We start from the raw sequence: 8,949 nt of genomic DNA on the forward strand, positions 1-8,949 counted from the left end.
GCGTCGGTGTCGACGTCGACGGCCGAGTCCGAATCGATTCGCTGAAAAATACCAGTCCGCGGGCCCGGCGGTACACGTACATTCGGAATCGATATTTAATCCAATTTAGGCGGCGGTCCGTGTGCAGAAAATCCGCCGGCCGCGCACCGGCGCGCCGGCGTTCCGCGCGTCCGCGGGCTAGAGACAGAGGGGATTCAAAGGGCGCGGGAAAGCGATTTCCTCGGAAAAAATGTTGCGCGACACCTGCTTACCCGAAGGCCGGCCGCGGACAGTCGTACACCGCCGCGGAAAACGCAGAGTCGCCCGAAGGTGTGTGGGGGAGGGAGGGGAGAGGGCGCCGGGCTAGGGCGATATCCGGCAATTTCGGTAAAAGGGTTCGCCTATATAAAGGGCCCGCGCACCTGGTGACGCTCCGCGCCGGGCGTCGCGCGTCGCCTCAACTAAAAGCTATTTTCCCGTAATTCACGAGCCTGTCTGCCGGCGCACAGCTTGCCGAGATACGCCGACGACTGTACAAGCCCCAGCCCGGCTTCCATCAATTTTCCGGGGACGACGTTGCGCTCTGGCCGCCCTCCTAGCGGCATTTCACGGCAATAAGTCGTAACTCGAGCGGCTACGGGGGACCCCGGGCGCAAGGACACACCCGGCAGGAGCCTCGAGGTCCTGCGGGACGCCGCTCCGCAAGGCACCGGATCCTCCGGACCATCCAGCTGAGCTGGGTTGCGTGGATACTCCCTTCTCGTTCCACGGAATTTATCGCGCCAATAAGCTCCCGCTAATTTTTCCCGAACCTCGCGCCCGCACTCTCTCTCTCTCTCTGTCTCTCTCTGGTCTAGCTTCCTTCGAAATGGCAGCCTGTTAACGCCGAGACAGCCAACGGCTACACGAACGTTTCCCAATGTCGTTGGAGAAAGAGCTTTTCTTAATTCGATCCTTAATACTTGGATTCTTTTAATACGCTATCGATCTTTCAGATATTCTTTATTCTCCGAATGTGGAAAAATTCTGCTTGAAACATCTTCGCTCGATATTTCGTAATCGCTTAACGAGGCAAATAAATTCAAGAATTGAGACTGAAAACGTACGGGTTAATGAAATTACTCCTCGAAAATCAGTTCTAATGCGGGCGTCTTAAACGACGATGTTACGTACGGAGATTTTCTCCTGACGTTTTTCCTTTCTTCTCGAAGGCATACGCTAAATAACGTCGGCGGGGAACAACGGTCCTTTCATTCTAAAAATAGAACACCCAATCTACCACACATCCCCGATTCTTAGACCCATCCGCGGCGTGACTTCGGTCACGTAGGCCCAGCCCCCACTACCGAATTTTCCAGTTTCCACCGCGTATAAAAGGGCTGAGATTTCTCTTCTCAGCGGGGCAGTTTCAAATCAAATCGTGACGCGAGACGTAGCAAGATCGAGCCCTGTTCTCCTTCGAGCAATAGTTAACCCCCGCCGACTTGGTGCGAAAACCAGGAAGCGTGTCTTAGGATCATCGCGAATCACATACTACACTTACGCACTTGTAACAGACTGAAGTTGTTAGATTATATTAGTTACTTTCAAATCAGTGTACAAATTATTTCACTTCCATTTCCTAGTTCGAGTCAGTTGAATGGTAACGATCTCACATAGATATACCTTTGCCGCTCAAGGTGTATCGAATAATATTTCTTTGAAATTACGAGCCAAATTTAGAATCATACCAAAACCCCATTACCCTTACTGAGGTGGCGACCCGGTGGTGAAAGAAACATCGGCCAGTCCACGAACCCAATTTCCTGTCTAATGTGGCGACCCGGTGGTGAAAGAAACATCGGCCAGTCCACGCAATATCCTCCTAAGGCGGCGACCCGTTGGTGAAAGAAACAACGGCCAGTCCGCGAACAAAACCTATCCTCAAAGGTGGCGACCCGTTGATGAAAGAAGCAACGGCCAGTCCACGACTTCCTATCTAATGTGGCGACCCGGTGGTGAAAGAAACATCGGCCAGTCCACGCACCTTTACCTTTACACCTAATGTGGCGACCCGGTGGTGAAAGAGACATCGGCCAGTCCACGCAATCTCCAACCTTTTACACCTAATGCGGCGACCCGTTGATGAAAGAAGCATCGGCCAGTCCGTGAAACATCCCTACTCCTAAGGTGGCGACCCGGTGGTGAAAGAAACACCGGCCAGTCCACGAACCTCCTATTGAGGCGGCGACCCGTTGATGAAAGAAGCAACGGCCAGTCCGCGAACCCTATCCTATTAATGTGGCGACCCGGTGGTGAAAGAAACATCGGCCAGTCCACGAAATCCTCCCAAATCTCCGCACAAAATCATTTACCTCCGGCCACGTGTGCAGTGGCCCTCGGCTCGTAACAACGATTAAACTCGCTATGGCCGTAATTGCTACTCTAATCTAGATCAGCCGTTTCATTCAACAAAGCGTGATACGTTTACACAGCGTGGTCCACGGTGATTCTGGTTAGGTTTAAAGGAGCATTTACGCGAACATTAGGATAAACAAGATATCTTCTTACAGATACGTTTGCGCACTTTTATTTTTATGAATAAGCCAAACATATATATATTAAATATATATGTTTAATTAATATAAATTAATGCATAATATTTTTATGAAGAGAGCAAAAGTAAATCAGGCCAGTAAACTAAATGAAACAAACTGATTTTATGATCGCTAATATTATTACCATACAGTAAATTATCGATCATAAGGTTACAAACAATTGCATTAAAAAAAAACAACTGAAATTTCCAAAGTCCACTATTAAGGTTTTTCCATGATTGTGAAAATAATGCTTCCACTAAAAGTCTGCGATTCTGTAAACGTGGACTGTGCCTTGTTTTCTCCGCGCGGAATCACCGCTGTCTTTATCGGGGGAGGGTGACTCCTTGGTCCGATTCGCCTGCAGTCGAGTTTACTGCGCCTGGAAATCGACTGCCGTTTCTCGTTCGAGGATATCGACTCGTAGATACGGGAAATAGAGGGCCGAGGATTATGCAGTTTATTCGTCACGCTTGTATCTGATCGAGCGGGGCTTTTGTACGTTTTATTTGTGTTCGCCGCGGGACTCTGTATTTTATAGCCGGGCAGCCCCTATTTTTGTCCACTTGGTAACCTTACGTTCGAAAGCACGGAGCTTTTTCCAGTCGGTACGCGTTTCCGGTAATCGCCTCCGGACATAATCAGAGTTAATTCGGTTTTTATGTGTGCGCGATTCTTTTGGTTAACTTTTATATAAGCTCGCTCGGACTGCCGCGGGTCGGCTCGTCCCTTCCGAAAAAAAGAAAAAAAAAATGGAATTAACTTCTTCCAAATGAAACTCGCTAACTTCGCGGGGCCGGTCTCGCTTTAATTTTTGGCTTATGCCACGCATAGAAAAGCGCGCCTCGCGCATACGAATTAGTCGGTGCAATCCTACCTGCCTCATGCATTATTCATTCATTTGATACCGGTTGTACTATAAATATACCGGCGATGCTGCGCCGATGGATCTCTTCTTAATAAAGATGAATTTGAACCCCTTGCGCTATAATAACGAGTCGTGTCGAAGACCTTTTGCAAGCTCCACTAAATACGAATATTATTAATTTCTTCTACGTCGGAGTAAAAATAAATTCTTCTGTCATCAAAGTATAGAAACGATGATAAATAAAGGCAATACGGGAAACAAAAATTTTCTAGTCTTATTAGGAAAATTATTAACACTTCACCGACCGGTACCCTATAAATCGGCTTTTTCTCCCAATCTATAACCTGTGAATCGATTGTCATAGCAATCATTTGTTATTTATTATTGACATTAAGGTACTACTATAATTTCCCATATTATTATATTACGAATAAATATAAAAATATTATGTGCTTGAATATTAGAAATAAAATAAATAGATTCAATTACCCTACGATGACATAAATTACAGTTGAATGGCCGGTCGGTAAAGTGTTAAGTATAATAAGTGCTAATCATCGCAGCATGAAAGGAGCGATAATACAAGGGATTAAGGGGTAGTGATCCCTGAATATATTTATGGTGGCAAATACGTACTTAAGTACAGTTAGAGAAATTAAATATTATTTATTTAACAATTATTTAATAATTACTAAAATCATTAGAAATAAGGAGCCAAATAGGATCATGGTTCATCAAAATTTTCATTTTGTAATTGAGACGATCTAGTAACAAATTGACTCGAACGATAATGTATCTTAAACGCAATACGGTTTAAACAGCAGGGAATTGCAGCGCATTAAGCCGCATGCCGAAGGCGTGTGCTGCTCGGTCATCTAAAATTCAGGACGATTAAGGACCGAATGACGGCGCGTAACGCGCAGCCACAGTGCGTGCGTATCTCTCAAGGCTTGTGCATAATTCAGGGAACGGGAGGTCCGTAGCGTTAAAGACTCGCGGGAGTGCGCTCGGAATCCAAGTGAACGGTACTCCGGGGCCTTGAACAACTTTTCCATTGCCGGTTCGATCCGTTTCCACTCGCAATAAAGAAGAAGCAAATAGTCGATTCACGCTACTATTCGGTCGAGCGTGTATTAAATTTCTATACAGATAGTTTGCCGGACGGAGGCAGATCAAATATTTAGAAGGCAAACGAGCGCGTCCCTGGTATCTATGTACTCCGAGATCCCCTGGCGATAACGCATTTTTACGCTACGAGGAAATCATTTCCTCATCGTTTGCGCAGCCGCTTAATTGCCGGCGCGAAATCGTTTCCTTAAACACGCGTCAATTCTTCTGCAAAGCAGCGTTGAAAGCGATCGTTCGATACGACTGTTTCGCGTTAATTGAGATTGAAACAACTGAATCTGTCAATGCGATTGATTTATTCTCTTATTGTTACTGAAATGGTAAAAGTGTAGGAGCAACGTAGATATTTATTTCTTAATTTAGTAATTGTAATTTGTTGAATAGAATGCAAAGGTATTTGTAAATTCTTTAAAAAGATTTTCTGAAAACTCCTCCATTATTTTCAACTTTTTCTAATTACTACATTATGAAATAAATAACTGTGCTGCCTTTTATATTTTGTAATTAGTGCAAACAAATTTGTTTTGCAAAAAAATCAGATCCAGAGAAAAACCAAACCAAGAAAAAATGATTCAGTCTTAGCTTTATTACAAAAAGTTATGTCACGGTGACAGAAATTCATTAACTGTAAATATATTTTTTAGCAAAAATAGTGTATTCTGGGGCAAAATACGAGTTGAAGATTTTTGATAATTTTTCTAAGACTTTCTAGAAAAAAATAGAACGACTGCTTGAGACGCTCCCGTCATTTCAGTTTTAATAAACGGGTCACGGGTTTGAATAGAGTTAATGACGCCCCGGGATCTATTATTCTGGAAAATGGAGTTACTTTTTGTAGTGACCCGTTATTGTTCCCCAACATTCTTCTCTTAACCCTCGCTCGCTCCTCGAAGACAGTTACGCGGAAGATCCTTGGGCGACGTTTCACCTATTTCCATTTCCATCGCAAATTAGGACGCAATTATACAAATATTACACCTCTTAACCTTAAACAGAGAAACCAAACGTTGGACGATGAATCATTTTTCACAAGTGTATTACTAACAATGCTTGCAATTACTGTAAATTTTGCAAAATAAAATTATTTGCATCAGTCATAAAAAATAGAAATTAAATAATAAACTCAGCTTTGATTATTTTAATAGCTTAGAAATAAGACATTGATTTTAAAATTCTTTTAACCTTTCCTCTATTTTAAATTACAACCACCCATTTTTGCGATAAATTAACAAAAATCGATAGTATACCTATAACAATTTTGAAATTTATTGAACAATTTCTCCGAAAGATATTTCTTTATTTATTGTCGTAACAGGGTAATAGATTTACTTTATACAGTTACCAAAATTTCCGAAATTAAGCGAACCATTTTAATACTGAAAATGGTGACGGTGCCACGGTTAATCATTTTAAAAAGGGTACGTTTCTCGACGGCAAAAAGTACTTCCGTTTGGAAGATCGCAAATCTTTTAAATGCGTTCTCGCCAGAGAATTTTATCGGGTGAGAAGTGAACGAGTCGTAAACAGAATTCGTTCCGCTAATGCGGAACAATTTCCCTGGAGAGGAAGAAGAGAGAGAGACAGAGAGAGACAGAGAAAGAGAAATAGGAAGAGAAAGAGAGAGAGAAGAGAGCGCTGGATGCTGGAGAATTTCTGACCGTGATCCATTTTCTCCCGCTCCGTCGCCGGGGCGTTAAAAACGTTGTTCACCGTCTGAGAATGTTCGATATTTTCCGCGAAACGCAGATAAGAATGCCGGGCATTCCGGCCAGGTATGTCGCAATACTTCAGCAGCCCGTTCTATATTCCATTTTCCAGACGTAGCCCGTTTACAAATTATACGTTTCTTCCCGGTGGAGGAAAGGGGACTTGGCGTGACAGGCCGGCGGATGCGGATGCGCCGGATTGAAGGAATTCTTTTCCATCTAAAGATAGGGAAAAAGATAGAGAAAGGGAGAGACACGCTCGCCTCGAGCACCACCGACTATCGCTAAAACGCGGGACTCGCGAATAAAAAGAAAGAAAAAAAAAACAAGAAAAGGGCAGGAAAGGAAACAGATTATTCAGTTTGCTCGCTTATTACGTTGTCAAGCGTGGAACTTCTTCCTGGGAATTCCTTGGTCCTTTGTTCTTGTTACTCTTTTTCTTCTTTTTTCTCTTTTTTTTTGCTTCATTTTCTTCGCTGCAGGCGACGAAGCAACGTTGTTCTGCGGGACACGTTCGATACGCTTGATTGTTAAGAACGTGCCAAAATTACGATCGAGTTATGCTTTTGCTCATTTTTGGAAGCTTTTCTGTTGCTTTGAGAGACACGTTCGATCCGCCTGATTGTTATGGACGTGCCGAAATTACGAGAAGTTTTGCGGTTTTCTGTTGTCCTCGTTGTTTTATACTTCGAAGGTTTTACGGTACTTTGGCAGACATGTTGGATTTCGTTTGTTAGCAACGTGCCAATAGAATGCATTTCTTGTCTGAGTATGCAATTGGTGATTTTATGTTGGGAGTGTTAAAATTGTAAAATTGTTAGAAGGGGTGTAACTTTTTTTTGTAACTGATCTTAGAGACTTGAATTTTGCTGCAAATCTACAATAACGTAGATAAAGAAATTCTATAGTCATTGAAACATGTAAAAGTTACTAGATTTTTATTGAAGTTTGTGTTAAACTATTAATTTCAACTGCTCGTAACAACTTCAACCAATTTCATCGAAATTGTTAACATGCATACAAGTTACCAAGACCTGTAAAACAATTCATAAATATTTTATTACAAGCAATGGAATAAGAGTCTTTTTACATTTCTTTTATTTCTAGTAAAATAAAAATTAAAGCGAAACCTCGTGCAGTAAACTGTACCCTCTAGTAATTACAAAAAGAAAATTCGAGCGACTTAAACCAGTTTAAAAAAGCACTACCATCTTAAAAGGCGTGTCTACAAAACGATGACAAATCTTAAACCGGTAATTCTGATCACGACAGGTTCACGGCGTTAATTTAATAGACTGTCCGCTCTCGTTGCCCGACGAGATTGGGAAGCACACGTGACTCCGCGGCTATCAAAGCCGGGGTCTCAGTTTCCTGGTCGTGCTTCCCATGAATGCATCAAGTATTCCGTTTAGCCCGGTCGCGGGGGTAAAAACGGCCGCTTTGAAGTGGTCCGCCGGTTCCGGCAGGTCGCCAGCAAAAATGTCGATGAATGAGCTACGGCGAAGGAGGATGATCTCCGTTCTCTGTAACAGAGATCCGCGGCGGCGGAACGCATCACGCACGGCGGCGTTCCTCAGTCCTCTCCAAGTAGAGCGAGTCGCGTCTGACGTAAGCGAAGAGGAGCCGTTTCTCTCGGTGTCTGAGGTGACCCGGTGCCCGGGACCCGTTTCACACGACGATACATACCATGGCGACGTATGTGCGTTCGCCTCGATAAAAAGTGTATCGCAGCGCGCACTGCATAGCAGTCGCCGTTCGACCCCCTCCCATTGACTCGCATGGTATATTGACTCGCGTTCGGTATTCGTCATACGCGAGTCGCGACACAAACAACGGAATGCAACGGGACCGTTCAGACGGTTCTCTCGTTTGAACCCCCTGTGTCGTGGATACGGGTATCGCGATACAGGTATCTTCTCGTGGAACGGATAGCCTAGAGTATCCGTCGCGTCGCGGGCGTCTCTCAGACGCGCACACACACACAGAGCCCGACAATAAATCCTGATAACACGACGATAGAGAGACCGTGGACGGGCGAGGAGGACAGACTCCCGCGGTTGCTAGCGAGACAAGCAAGCGCGGGAGAGCATTATCGAGGCTGGTAGAAAATTGCGGCTAAGGCATCGTGATAAAGTGGCGCGATAAAAGTCGCCCGGAACGCCCGATAGACGTGTGCACTCGCAAAACTCCGCGATCGTCGGTCTGCTAGCTACTTCACCGACCATCCTCCCTTCCCTCCCGTCCTCCCTCCTGTTCTCCCTCCCGCCGTTCTCCTCTTCCTGTTCCCCGGTCGCTATCCTATGGGATTTCATTCGGAGCCAGCCGAGATAAGGCTTCCCCGGAAGAGTCTTTATGGTATCCCATTGATCCGAATCCGTTCTACCCGTGTACTTTATTGTGTATCGGCGAGCCAGCCGGAAGCTACCCGGGAGAGCCTCCGCTACTACCGCCTGGGAGCCGAATTTTTCCAGTAAATTTTGACTCCGCCGTCGAACTAGCCGCTGTCTTGTTTGCGCGGAATTACTATCCTCTTTATCGCCGGTCCTTTTCTTGCCCCGATCTCTCTGCCGGGCGAGGTTTGCCGGGAATCAACTGACGTTTTCGCCAAGGGATTTTCGTCCGGGTACGAATCTCCTCGCCGCGTCCTGCATTACAACTCTGTCTCTGGTTGGCCTGGGACCTCTTATTCGTT

The sequence above is a fragment of the Augochlora pura genome, chromosome 6, assembly GCF_028453695.1.
Source record: "Augochlora pura isolate Apur16 chromosome 6, APUR_v2.2.1, whole genome shotgun sequence".
NCBI lineage: Eukaryota > Metazoa > Arthropoda > Insecta > Hymenoptera > Halictidae > Augochlora > Augochlora pura.